The sequence below is a fragment of the Nyctereutes procyonoides genome, unplaced genomic scaffold (genome assembly GCF_905146905.1).
Source record: "Nyctereutes procyonoides isolate TBG_1078 unplaced genomic scaffold, NYPRO_anot_genome, whole genome shotgun sequence".
In the NCBI taxonomy this organism is placed as follows: Eukaryota; Metazoa; Chordata; class Mammalia; order Carnivora; family Canidae; genus Nyctereutes; species Nyctereutes procyonoides.
The window spans coordinates 70928646-70942637 of NW_026575146.1; positions in this window are offsets into that span (position 1 = coordinate 70928646).

Here is a 13992-nt window from a genome sequence, read left to right on the forward strand (position 1 = left end):
GTGGGGGTAGGGGATGGGTGGGTGGGTAAAATAGGCGAATGGGATAAGAGGTACAAATTTCCAGTGATTAAAAAGTACTACTCTGTGGTCATGAAAGAAATTATATGAGATGAAAACTGTACAAATGTGTCAAGGTCTTTACTCTGGAAACACCAAAGAATTCCTACTAGATAGAAACATTACAAGTGTAATGAAGGTGAGAATTTATTTAGCCAATTCTCTCAATGGACTAAATAAAATTCATACTGGGGGGAAGTAGGTCTGTTTTGAGGATTAGCCAATCTTGGATAATTCCAGAGAAAATTAAAATTATTTAAAACTCATGAGATGATGTATATCAATGGAATAAGGCTATCTGTGGAAAGACCTAATTCTCTTTAGCTTATAAATTTTTAAAAAATGTTTTATTTTTAAAAATTTTAGTTTTTAGTAATGTCAACACCCAATATGGAATTCAAACTCATGACTCTGAGATCGTCACATGTCTTTCCTGACTGAGCCAGCCAGAAGCCCCTGTAAATTTTTCTTTATTACTTGAGGTTTCTTGAGTTGCATTGTTATTGAAGACTTACAACCTGAAGTCTGGAATGCATTGATGTTACACTTTCATTACATGCATTTCATTTGTCACCATAACAGTCTCAGAAGGGATTAGTAAGGTCAAAGGGCCTACTTAGATGGGGCTTCTTCATACCCATGTAACCTGGAAAAACTAGAATGCGAATTTTAAGATCTAGTATGGTATAAATTTGAGAGCATAGGCAGTGTCAGAGAATAGTGTAAATCTATTATCTAAGCTGCTATGTTTTCTGTGGTCATGGCCTCTTCTCTAGATTGGTATGATTGAGGGCCTTTGTAATTGATTACAGTAAAGGATGATCATGAAACAGAGTAGGCCAGGATATTGAGAGAATGAGATTTTCATGTGAGTAGAAGGACAGGTTACTAGGGATGGCATATGTGGTAGAAAAAATGGAGAGGGAATGATAGCCTCTCCCTTTTTTGAAAGGTAATAGCTGAAAAAAAAAGGTAATAGCTGTTATATGTTCATTGGTTAGTTAGTAAAAATTAGTCTTATTTTTGGAAACTGAAGAGAAAGTTCTAGAGGACTTTTTTTTTTCTAGAGGACTTTTTAAAGAACCAGAGTAGTATGTTTGTGAAGGATTCAAATTTGGCCACTGAAATTGCATTCTGATGTTTTATTTAGGATATCCTATTTCTCATATCTAAGTAAGTAAAATATAAACCTTTTTTTGTAACTCTGAGTGAACCATGCCTTTCATTAGGTCAAGTGCATCCCACCTCATTAGGGCATTTCATAATAAACACTGCATCCTTGGGCTCTCTAGGTTGAATATCATCCATAACAATTTTTTCCATGTTAGATTCAAACAACTTATGGGTTTGGAAATTATACTCATAATTTGAGAGTTATGCACTCCATTGCATGTCCCAAATGATTTCTGTGGCTATAATGAAGATACCATAGTGATGCAATTTCAAACTCTCACCCTCTAAAACCTGCCTCCCTGTTCATGAACATACACCATATGATTATATTTCTACATTCCTTTTGTGCTGAAATGAGACCCATAGGATTGTACCTTTACATGAAATGAAAATAGAAAAATAGTAAGCATATGAAAAGTATCAGGAAATGAAAAAATTTTCAGAAATAAGGATAGTGAACAATCTCTTTTGTACTAGAGTGCTCAGGGAAATGATTTGAAAAATCAGTGTTCATGAGATTACTCCTTTTTAAATATTTTATGTATTTATTCATGAGAGACAGAGACCTAGGCAGAGGGAGAAGCAGGCTCTATTCAGGGACCCCGATGTGGGACTTGATCCTGGTACTCCAGGGTCACGCCCTGAGCCCAAGGCAGACACTCAATCACTGAGCCACCTAGGCGTCGTCCCCATGAGTTTACTCTCAAGATTGAATGTACACAATGGGAATCTTGACAACTAGCAATCTCCTATATTTGCCCTCTAAAACATTTTTTGCTAGTTCACATTTGTGGTTACTCCACTGAAACAGGATGTTTGGATGTCAATTACTCCATACAATAAAGTGTTATGAGAGCTACTGTATAGGGCTGGGATAATGGTAATTTACTCAGGGTATGAACTTACAGCTAATACTAAGGGAAGGGCACTTGGGCTTTATTGTTAGCTTGCCCTGCCCACATGGGTAGAATAGCAAGAGGTTATATTAACAGGTATCATGAGTCAGGGATCAAAAATGGAGTCAGACTCTAATATAAAACTGGATGTTTACTCCTGACTTGGTCGGGAAAGACCACAATCTTCCTCATGCTAACCTACTACCGTCCTTTTCCTAGTGCACATATAGAACCCTTTGCACAATATGATTGTTGAAATGGTTGTGAAGTACTGTTTAGATAAATTACCTAAGGTATTTTACACTTAGGATGTCACAATTGTATTTCTACTAAGTTCTAGTCTAATAAAAATACATGTGGAAGTGATAGAAACTATGAGCTTTTTTTAGATCTCTCACTTTAAGGTAGAATAGAATGAATGGAATCTCAAAATCAGTCCTTTCATTTTTCTACCCAGATACAAGAATCAGAATATCTGCATGGAAACTTGGCAAATTATTTTAGTTTTGATTAAGATAAAAAAATAAATTCAAAGGAAATAAATCCTTAAGTTAGAAAACCCTAAGGACTAATAATTTTTGACTCTCATTTGGAACACCTAGCAGCAAGCTGTTCATGGGTTACATGGAACATACTCTCAAGGAACAAAGTCTGCTGATAAAATCTGTCTCTTCCCACAGTTCCCCTTGACTACCTTGTCAATAAGAGTTATTTTACTTTGGTCTGCAAAATGTTTTCTCTAACATCTTTTTCTTTTCCCTTCTGTTTAGGCATGAATATGAAATTTGAAAAAATCAAAAAAAAAAAAGAAAAAAAATCCCTCATATCTTTATTGAAATCACATTATTAAAATTACTAGCTAATTGGAAAAACTTCCCAGGATTATTATTTACACATAAACAAGACAAAACTAATCATGAAAAGGGCTATACCTCTCACCATTCACCATTCTTGGTCATACAGTGTCCATCCTGCTGTAAGGGGAGAAGGTTGCCGACAGGCAGAGCAGGCAGAGAATTGCCCAGAGGACTGGCCACATCCCATACTACAACTCTGCACTTCATGTTATGTAGGAATGATAAGCCACCTGTTTGTTTCAGCCACTGTTTTCCAGGAGGTCTGTCACAAAAACTGTCCTGAGAAATAGGATTAACATTTTGTATTTAGATTAGAATGGAGCATTTGAGGGGATTCTTGAATTTAGAATTTTTAGCTTAGAAAAGCTTTATTAGAACATCCCTTAAGGGGTGCTGGGGTGGCTCAGTCTTTTAAGCATTTGTCTTCAGCTCAGGTCATGATCCCAGGGTTCTGGGATTGAGCCCCCACATTAGGCTCCCTGCTCAGCAGGGAATCTGCTTCTCTCTCTCCTGCAGAGCTTATGCAGTAACTTTCTACTTTGCACTGATAAAATACATTCATTCTATTACTCAGGAACTATTCTAATCACTGGTATTAGCAGGAAACAAAATTACCTGCTTTCAGGTAGCTTGTATTCTATAAGGGCAAGTCCATAAGGATAATATATGATAATGATAAATATCATAAGTGTGTTCATGTACAGTGAGAGACTTCTAGGATTTCCTAATTTAAACAATGTTTCCAGGCAATGCCCACATGATGAGGTGGTATTTGAGCAGAACCAATGAAGGTATATCCTGCAAATACAAATAAGGAAGGGCAAGAGGGGAGAGGAAACAAGGAGATTTAAAATAAAGTAAAATTTGGGACTCTAAGGATGCCTGAGTGGCTCAGTGGTTGAGTGTCTGCCTTTGGCTCAGGATGTGATCATGGAGTCCTGGGTTTAAATCCCACATCAGGCTGCCTGCATGGAGCCTGCTTCTCCCTCTGCCTGTGTCTCTGCCTCTCTCTTACTGTGTCTCTCATGAATAAATAAATCTTTAAAAAAATAGGACTCTATAGTTAGAATTTTTAAAGTTTTAATAATCCCCAGCGTACTTAAGATGATATATATAATAGATCCAAAATTATGATGATCTGTTTGGAGAATGCAAAGACATATTTATGGCAGCCTTGCCACTATCAAGGGAACATAGCAGTGAGGTGGGTTAATGAATTAATGGAAAGGTAGCAAATACCATTTGTCAAAACTGCCTGGAGATTTGATTCCAGGACTTGTAAAGATACATACTTTTCCTATTTACTCCTGCAGCATGGGTATACTACTACCATTTTTGGAAATGTATATCAAGTAAAACTGGTGGGTCTTTTATGCCTCAGTAGTTATATCTTCAATGTCAATATCATAAATATTTTTGTATCATAAAATATTGTACTTTCAAATCGAATAGTAACAAAATTGCATATTTCCTAGGTTTTCCTCATGATTACAAGACCTACTGACTCCCAGTTATTTCCACTTTTACACTTCCAATTGAGATCAATCTTGTGTCATCAGTGCCTAATATTTGGCTACAAAATTTGACTTTTCAATATGTTTCACATCCCAAATTTTATACTAATTCAGATGTGGTAAGAATGTGACTCTATGTGCAACATCAGCAAACTTTTTATATAAGGAGCAGATAGTAAATATTTTATTCTTTGTAGGCCATACTGTTTGTTGTTTAAGATTTTAGTAAAATATTCACTTACTTGAGAGAGAAAGAGCACAAGCAGGGGCAGAGGCAGAGGGAGAAGCAGACTTCAGCTGAGCAGGGAGCCTGATAACAGAAGTCAATCCTAGGACCCCGGGATCATGACCTGAGCCAAAGGCAGTTGCTCAACTAACTGAGCCATCCAGGTACTTCTAGACCATACTGTTTCTGTTACAACTATTCCAGTTGGTCCTTATTGGATCAAAGGTGTGGCTACATTCCACTTCCACTTCCACTTCACTTAAAAACAGATGGTAGGGGCAGCCCGGGTGGCTCAGTGGTTTGTGCCACCTTCAGTCCAGGGCCTGATCCTGGAGACCCAGGACTGAGTCCCATGTCAGGCTCCTTGCATGTAGCCTGCTTCTCCTCTGCCTGTGTCTCTGCCCCTCTCTCCCTCTGTCTCTGTGTGTCTCTCATGAATAAATAAATAAATGTTTTTAAAAAGTTAAAAAAAAAAAAACAGATGGTAGGCTATATTTGACTCCTGTAGGTTGCAGCCTTCTGATCTACACAAAGGAATTAAGAGCACCAGAAATAGTAAATATATGGGTAAATTTAAAATGTTTTCCTATTATTTATTTATTTACTTATTTATGATAGTCACAGAGAGAGAGAAAGAGAGGCAGAGACACAGGCAGAGGGAGAAACAGGCTCCATGCACTGGGAGCCTGACGTGGGATTCGATCCCAGGTCTCCAGGATCATGCCCTGGGCCAAAGGGAGGCGCTAAACCGCTGCACCACCCAGGGATCCCGTTTTCCTATTTTTAAATCTCTTTAAAATATAGTGGATTATTTAAGAAATGAACGGTCTCATACATATGTTTATAACATGTAAAAGTAAACTTATATAAATAATGATAGCACAGGGCAGGACTAGAGAAATGGAAGTAAATGTGGAAAGTAAGGGCCTGGTGCTCTGTATGAAGAAGTATCAAGTCACATGAAGGTAGACTGATAAGTCATAAAGCAAATGCTTAAACAATTTAGTTATAGCCAACACCAGTAAACAACAACAACAACAACAAATTAAAATGAAACCCCCTATAAAAATTCAGTTATTTTAAAGAAGACAGAAAAAGGGAAAAGAACGAAGACATGTAACCAATAGCAAGATAATTGAAAGGATATGGCCTAAAGATCCCAGTGCAAAGCAAAAATTGTCAATTGTATTTTAAAAGACAGATAATATGTTTCCTACAAGAAATTCACTTCAAAAATTAAAGGACACACCAAGTAAAATCATGAAAAAAAGATAAACATATTACTATTAAACTATTAAAAATAGAATAGGTATATTAAGATCAAAGTTAATTAAAGAGCATATTTCATTATCCCTATCCCATGACCAGGGATAATGAAATCTATTTCATAATTGTAAAGGGATAAATTCACCACAATGACATGAGAATCCTAAACCATGCACCCAGCAATGGAACTGCAAAACCTCTGAAAAAACCAATAGGATGGCAATGACAAATTAATCCACAGTCAAGAAATTTCCATGTCCCTTCTATCCATAATAGAACAAGTAGACAGAAATAAGTATCTAGGCAATTGTAACATGAAAGTCATGGAAACTGACCTGACGTTCACAGAACTGTGAGATAATAAAAAATGCATATTTTGGTCTCTGCCTCTAATTCCTGCACAGAGCTCCTAAAACCTTTATATTTTCCTAAGTGATAAGAGCACTAGGAATAGCTTTTGTTATAATGAGGCAACTCTGGGTGAGCTCCTGGTTGGGGCTGATCACCAGAATAAGCCATAATTAGAACTTGGGATTTTCAGCCCCATCCCCTCATAGAGAGAGGGGCCTCATCCCCTCCAGAGAGAGGAGAGGGGCTTGAAGTGGAGTTAATGACTGGTCATGCGTATGTGAGGAAGTCTCCTTAAAATCCCAATAGTTGAAGGTTTGGAGAGCTTCCAGGCTGCCGAACAGTCACACCAGGTGACACATCCCAACTCTGGAGACAGAAGCTTCTGCACTGAGGATCTTCCCAGACCTCATCCTATGTATCTCGTCATCTGATTATTCATCTATATCCTTTCTCATATCCCTTAATAAACTGGTAAATGTGTTTCCCTGACTTCTGTGAGCTGTTTTGGCAAATTAATCAAAGCCAATGGGGGGATTGTTGGAACCTCTGATCTATAGCCAGTAGTTAGAAGCACAGATGTCAACCTGGACTTGCAACTAGTGTCTAAAAGTGTGTTGTGTGTGTGTGTGTGTGTGTGTGTGTGAGTGTGTGTGTGTGGTAATCCAGGTAGATAGTATCAGAGTTGAGGTGAATTGTAGGACACCAGAGACTGACCTGTTGATTTGGGGGAAAACCTCCACATGTTTGTGACCAGAAGTGTCACAAGTCAAGTGTTCTGTATGAATTGTAGGACAGACCCAGAGGAAGGCAGCAACAGTAGGGAAGAACTGTATTTCTCCCTACACTGGAGGAGGAAAACTGACTTTTTCCTTTATAAGAACATTCCACCTAACAAGGGAATTATATACAATCTTTAAAGTACACACAGCACTTTACCAAGAGAAACCATATTTTGAGCCATCAAACTGGTCTTGCTGAATTTTAAAAGAATTCACATCACACAAAATATGTCTGTGCCACAGTGGAATTATGATAGAAATCGATAACAAAAAAAAAAAAAAAGAAGAAGAAAAGAAAAATAAGAAAGAAATCGATAACAGAAAAGTCTCTGGAAAATCCACAAATATTTGGAAAATAATTACCTCCTTGTGACTATCCCTGGGACAAAGAAGAAATTAGAAATTAGAATGTATCCTAAACTGAACGAAAGTGAAAGAACATTTATAATTTGCCACCACAGTAGGAGAAATTGAAAAACAGCCCTGGAAAAGAGATAGCAACAGAACACACCTGTAAGTCCGAGGGTTCTTTGATTTTTTTTTTTTGTTTGTTTGTTTGTTTGCTTGGGGTGTTTGACCAATCAATGTGAACCTCCTGCTTATAATGCAACGTAAGTTGATAAGTGAAATCATCCAGTTCTGAGACTTGCTTAGTCAGGTGAAGGCAGCACAGTGAAAGAAGGCAAATTTCTTGAGGTTTAATTATAAATATTTGGTTATAATAAACCAGTTGAGAAGGTTATAACTGAGAACACACTCTACTGGGGGTAGTTAGATGATGAAAGGCAATGTGTTTATATATGAATTAAAAATAAATGGATATTATAAAAATGAAGTAGAGAACATAAAATGGAAGGAATGAGGGAGATAATACAGTAAGGGTATTATTGAAAATATGACTTCAAAGGTGGTACAATTACTGGAGATAATGACTTTGGGAGGTTCAGATGGGTTAAGAGAAAAGAGAAAGTACCAGTCAACTTTCTAGAAGCTTTTCTGTAATATAAATAAAATAAATTCCCTGCATTCTCATGGTCTTAAAACAACAAACATTTATTTCTTCCTCATGTCACATCCACCATTATTCACCTCTTGCTTGGTTCTGTCATTACTCTGGGATTTAGAGTAAAACCAGTGTATGTGGGACAAACCATTCTTGCACCAGAGAGAAGGAACGGTTAGAAGGAGCAGACAAAGCTTTTAAAACCTACATTGACAATTAAAATATGCCATTATACTTATACCAAATCAGCCAAGCTGTCTATAAATTGGGCAAGACCTGTAACCACCTCAAAGAGAAGGGTTGCCTAAGTCAAAGAGCAGACATGCAAACTCTCACAAGAGGGTGATAATTAATTGGAAATGATATTACAATTTACAGTAGTACAGCTTCTATCAGAAATAATTTTTCCTTTCTTTGTTCACACAAAATACATTTACCTTTGTCCTGAAAGGAAAAAAAAATCTACCAAAACGTGACTTCAGTGACATATGAGGGTGTTGTAATAATCTCGTGAGATTCCTCTTGGTTGAGAGCCTTATGTAGAGTCCTCACTCATAACACATTATGGCAGAACAGAGAAAAACCTCAATAAACCTTCCCATTCGGAAAAGAAAAGGAAATGAGGGACCCAGCAGTCTCTGGTCCACAGCAAACATGAGAGGAATGAGGAATGATCCTTTCCCCAGATCCTGCTTTCCTCCTGAGAGTAGCTGTCCAGTCCTTTGTCCTTGGTGTTACACTGTTCTTGACTTCACCTAGTTACATCTGCTAGAGTATTAGAAACTCTGCCTACCTTGTACAACACTTCCTCAGCTACTTCCTGTCAAATTGTATAGTCCCAAAGATTTGTGTACATTGACAATATCACAGTTTCGTTATAGTACAAACTTGGTGCACCGTCAACAGCAGTGTATTTTTTAATAGCACTTTATGTGATACCAAACAGCTACATTTTCCATTAGCTACAATTACCATGTTTTGCAAGACATGCTAAACTCTTTAGATTTCTTTCAGGGTCTTTGAGCTTCTCAGAGCCCTCTAGCAGAGCCATACCTGTGCTCTCTATCCACTAAACCATCTTGTCCAAAAGGAGCAATTCCACAGGAGAAACTTTAATCAACTGCAGGTTACTTCAAAGGACATTAGGCCATGTCGTTCGTTTAGACATTGCCATGATTTTGCATTTTAACTTCCCCTGGACCTTCAGAGTATTTTTTAAAGATTTATTTATTTATCTGAGAGAGAGCATGAATAGGAGGGGCAGAGGAAGAGGGAGACAGACTCTCAAGTAGACTCCGTGCTGAGCACAGAGACCAACCCAGGACTCAATCTCACAACCCTGAGATTATGGTCTGAGCTAAAACCAAGAATGGATATTGAACTGACTGTCCACCCAGGGGCCCAGACCCTCAAAGCATTTATTAATGGCAAGTTTTACCAACTGGAGATGAGGCACAGTTACATCCTTAAATCCTGCTTACAAATTGGCTTGTTCATTTTTAATGTTAGGTTTTTATTGTAATACTATGTTAAGTGGCATGTTAGTGTCTTTGCTTTCCTGATCTCTATATTGGTAGAGATTATATATAGGGGTGATAATATTTGCAAAGGAAAAATTTTCCAAGTTCCGGAGACCTTTTTTATGTCATAATTGTGGTGCTTCTACTCGTCTGGTACAGTGGGTGCAGGCCAGTGATGCTGCTAAATATCCTACACTGCACAGTACAGCTTTACACATCAAAAAATTATCTGACTCACAATGTCAACAGCATAGTACACCTTATACCATGTAAATATCAATCAAAAGAAAGCAGGACATCTGTATTAGTATCAGATTTCAGAGAAAATAAATTTACTGAGTAAAAAAGGGGGAAAGTAAATAATGATAAAAGGGTCAATCAAACAAGGTGATTTGGCAATCCTGAGTGTATGTGCACCAATGGACAGCTGCAAAATACGTGAAGCAACAATTGAAAGGAGAAACAGACACATTTGCAGTTACAGCCCAAGACTTCAGGACATCTCTCTTAATAACTGATAGAATGATCACAGAAAATCAGCAGGACACTGATGAATTTTATGCCACCATCAAGTCACAGGATCTAATCAGCATTTTTGCTACACTACCCAAACATAGGAGATTACACATTTTTAAAATAACATATGCCAAGACAGATCATATTCTGGGTGATAAAACACCCCTTAACAAATTTAAAAGAACAGAATCATAGAGTGTGTTCAATGCCCACAAAAGAATCCAACTATAAATCAAAACCGGAAAGTTAACAGGAAAATCTCTGAACATTTGGAAATGAAATAACATAACTTCAAATAATCCACAGGCCAAAGAGGAAGACTCATGGAAAAACACACAGGCTGAACGAAAATGAAAATACAATATGTCATAATCTGTGAGGTGTCTCTAAAGCAGTACTGAGAGGGAAATTGATAACACTTAATGTTTACACTAGAAAAGAGGAAAAATATCCAGGAATAATCTAAATTGCAGTTCAGAGTGGAGAAAAAATAAAAACCAAGCAGAAAGAAGGAAATAGTAAAGGCAAAAGCAAAAATAAGTAAAATTGAAAACAGGAAAATGAGAAAAAATAAAAGACCTGCTTCACTGAAAAGATCAATGAAATTCACAATTCACTAGCAAAACTATCAAAGAAAAGAAGAGAAAACACAAATTACTCATAACAAATTAAACAGGGAGTATTACTCCAGAACCTGCAGACATTAAAAGGATAGTAAGAGAAAAATACAAAACTCTACACATATATACTTGAAAACTTAAATGAACACCCTACCACACATCACCCATGTGAAATAGATAATAGGTATACTTTGAATTGCCAAGTAAATTTGTAATTTTAAAATGCCCTCCCCAAAAAGAAGCCTTGTTGAGAGTTCAGTTAATATTGGTGCTTTATCATCCATTCTGTGTGGCCACGTGGCCTGCAGGGACCTTGAGCTGATACTGGCTCCTCACTTGAGCACATGCCCTAGATTCTAAGAGACCACAGAGTCCTAGGCGAATGTTGGTTGATACAACTCTCCCAACCATTCCTATGATAAGCGTTCTCCTCCACCTCCCAGGGCTTTCCCTTTGGCCTCTTTAGATAAGACACCTTGAACCCTAAAAGCTTACCACAACCCTGCTCTGTTTGGTTTGGTTTGAATTGACCAATGTGGCCTTAGCCCAGAACCCCAAAACATTCCATTGAAGGATACTAATACAAGCATGTGCCTTTAGGTCCTGCCCTAAGATTTCTGCCTGTACCCTGCCTTAGCCTCCTCACATGACCCCTGTAGGGGTGCAGAATACTTCTCCCAGATCTGTAATAAACTTCTCTACTTCATTTTCCCTTATAGTCTTTTGTTGAACCATGGCTCACTATCTGACATCTAGGGCTCTATGTAACAAATGTTAATACAACAAAGTCACAACAGCAACACTAGACAATTCTTTCAAACTTACAAAGAATCAACAGAAATTCTACACAATTTCTTTCAGAAGATTGAAGGGGAGGCAATACTTTTCCCAACTAAATTTATGTTGCCATTATTAGCATAATGCCCAAACTACACTAAAACATTAAGGGAGAAAAAAGATAACTACCAACTAAATCCCAAATGAAGAGGTAAAAATTCTTAGCAAAATATTACCAGTAGAAATCAACAATACACAGAAAGAATTTTAAAAAAAGAAAGAAAGAATTGTGCACCATGACCAAATGGGTTTAAGGGACAGAAGGCTGTTTCAAACTCCAATCAGTATAATAGATCATGGGATCCTGTCAACTGATATAGAAAAAGCATTTGCACTCTGTGTGTGTGTGTGTGTGTGTGTCTCATTAATAAATAGATGAGATCTTTTTTTTAAAAAAGGCGGGGGGGGGGGCAACCCAGGTGGTTTAGCGCCGCCTTCAGCCCAGGGTGTGATCCTGGAGACCCTGGATCAACTCCCACGTCGGGCTTCCTGCATGGAGCCTGCTTCTCCCTCTGCCTGTGTCTGTTTCTCTCTTCTCTCTCTCTCTCTCTGTCTCATGAATAAATAGATGAAATATTTTAAAAAAGGCATTTGACAAAATTCAACACCCATTTACTATATAACCTTTTGGAAAACTAGGAACAGAAGGGCATTTCCTCAACTCAGTCAATAACTCCTATAAAAAACTTAGAGCAAACATAATTAATGGTGAAAGACTGGATGCTTTTATGCTTTTTCCCCAGACATTGGGAACAAGGCGCAGATGTCCACTTTCACCACTGGTATTTGACATGTTATTAGAAGTTCTACCCAGTGAAGCAAAGGAAGAGGAATAAACAAAAGTGATAGAGAAAAGGAAGTTAATAGTGTACCCGTTTGCAGGACATCATGGTTGCGGTAAGCTGAATGATGCCCCCACCCCAAAGGATAGCCACATCCTCATGCCTGTAGCATGGGAGTGTTACCATAAATGTTATAAGGGAATTTGCAGATGTGCTCTGGTGAAGATCGTGAGGTGGGAGATTATCCTGGATGATCTGGTAAATGTGGTAAGGTCCTGAGGATCCTTATAGGAAGGATGCAGGTAGGGACACCTGGGTGGCTCAGCGGTTAAGCGTCTGCCTTTGGCTCAGGACATGGTCCTGGAGTTCCAGGATTGAGTCCCAAATTGGTTCCCTGCATGGAGCCTGCTTCTCCCTTTGCCTGTGACTCTGCCTCTCTCTCTTCATGAAAAAATAAATTTTTTTTTAAAAAAGGATGCAGGTAGAATTAGTCATGTAGAAGCTGGTGAAGTGATGGAAGCCAAGCCAAGAGGCAGAGTTAAACAAGTTTTAAGATGCTATCTTGCTGGCTTTTAAAAATGGAGGAAGGGGACTATCAGGCAGAGGATATAAGCAGCCTCTGGATGTGGGAAGGTAAGAAAACAAATTCTGATCCACAGTGCTGTGGATCCATTTACACATGTGGCCTCCAGAATTGTAAGAGAATACACATTAGTTTAAGTCATTCAGTTTGTGGTAATTTTTCACAGCATCACCAGGAACATTTTTGAAGATGTATATGTAGAGAATCCAAAGGAATGTACAACAATTCCTAGGAAAATAAAATTTACAAGATGTTATAATACAAAAGCATGTAAAAATCTATTGCATTTCTACATACTAACAATTTACACCTGAAAACTGAAATTTAAAATATGTGTCGGGGCACCTGGATGGATCAGTGGTTGAGACTGTGATCCCAGGACCCTGGGATCAAGTCCCACATCAGGCTGCTTCTCTCTCTGCCTATGTCTCTCCCTCTCTGTCTCCCATGAATAAATACATAAAAATCTTTTAAAAATATATCATGTATGATTGCTCAAAAAGGAAAAAGTAGAAGAAATATGAGCCCATGTTTTGGTGCAGGGTCCTCTGGATCTGAAAGAAAGATATCAGTTACTGGGAAATGGCAGAGTGACTCCAGGAATTTAAAATGCAGATTATCTCCTTGTCAGAAACTACAGTTGGAATCTCAGCGACTTTCTATCTTATTCATCATATTCTCATTTACTTCACTGTGTGGTTGTTAACCTCCACACACTTGATTTTCAAGCCCCTGACCACAACCAACTATCACATTAGAGATTTCAGTTAACCATCTGGCCATTCAAGTCACTTCACTGAAGACCTGAAGGAACTCCATATTTTGTACCTACTTTGTACAAAATTATGTGCCTTATGTGCATTTTCATGTCACAAAAGTCTCAAAACAACCCATGGGTTTATGTACCGCTTGTTATAAAACAGGGGGAAAATGTAAACTAAACATACCACCTGGGTCACAATGTGTGAAAGGAAAAAAATCACAGTAAAGAAAAACTATATTAAGTTTTTTT